We start from the raw sequence: 1,336 nt of genomic DNA on the forward strand, positions 1-1,336 counted from the left end.
CGGGGGACAGACAGCAGATCTATTGGAGGACTCGGAGACGAGCGGGGCTTAATTTCCTCTGACGAGGGCTATTTCTGGGCCGCGGTGACAGGCTCAGATTCATCGCTGGCTAACTGAGGGCATTTCTCACGGTGCACTCAGAGCACCTCATTTAACCAGCGGAGTATCATCACCTGCCTGCAGCGCGTCAGGTGGAGGGATGAACAACACACCTGGGTTTCTTCACAAACACTTCAGAGGATGGGGCTACACACAAACACACACACACACACACACACGTGTGCACACACACAGACACACACATACACACATGTGCACACACACACAAACACACACACACGCATACACACACACACACACACACACGCACATACACACATGTGCACACACACACACACACATACACTCACATACACATATGTGCTCACACACAGTGCAGTTACAGGTCTGGAGAGTTGCCTGGTATTATATGAGACTAGTGACATGGGTGTGATACAGTGGTCCTGTTTTATAGTGGGGTAGAGCCAGGTTATTAATACTGTCCTGTTTTATAGTGGGCCTTGCCAGCGCCACTACCATCATTCTTGCTGGAGTGGGAGACCGGGAGCGAGCGCCGGGCTGCTGAGGCCTGCTCTCGAGGCCTTGTGTTTTTGCCAGCTTAGTTTCGTTTTGAGCCTTAGTTCAATTTTTTCTATTTTTGTAAATAAATTCACGATTATTGTTATTCAGTTGTCTATCTGCTCGTTTGTTAAAACCTTTGTCATGTCCTAAAGCCCTAGACAGGGACATGACAGTGGGGTAGGGCCAGGTTATTAATACGGTCCTGTTTTATAGTGGGTTCAGTAATACTGTCCTGGGGGTTGGGTTGGGTGAGAGGGGTAGAGTGGGTTCAGTAGTACTGTCCTGTGGGATGAGTTGGGTGAGTGGGTACAGTGGGTTCAGTAGTACTGTCCTGTGGAATGAGTTAAGGGGAGAGTGTAAACCCTCCACACGGCTACAGAGGGGAACTGGTGTGGGCCTGATCTGTAATGGATCCGTTAAGAGTTCCTGCCTGTGAGCTCCCCTGACCTGCGGTGCTGGTTTGAGCTTAACTCTCTTAGTCAGAAGAAAACCTGCCCAGACTTTCAAATAGGCATTAAAACGGACGCCCGTGAAACAGGCACATTATCCCTAGGGCCCTTTCCCATGGCCCTTTCAATCAATCACAATGAAAGAGTGGGCACCCCCTCTTCCTCTCCCTCCAAGCCCCCTAAACTGTCTCCAGTAAACAGTTTTCTTTAGCTAAGTAAAGAGAGAGAGGGAGGGGGGGGGAGGAAGAGAGAGATGGAGAGCGACT

The sequence above is a fragment of the Clupea harengus genome, chromosome 13, assembly GCF_900700415.2.
Source record: "Clupea harengus chromosome 13, Ch_v2.0.2, whole genome shotgun sequence".
Classification (NCBI taxonomy): Eukaryota; Metazoa; Chordata; class Actinopteri; order Clupeiformes; family Clupeidae; genus Clupea; species Clupea harengus.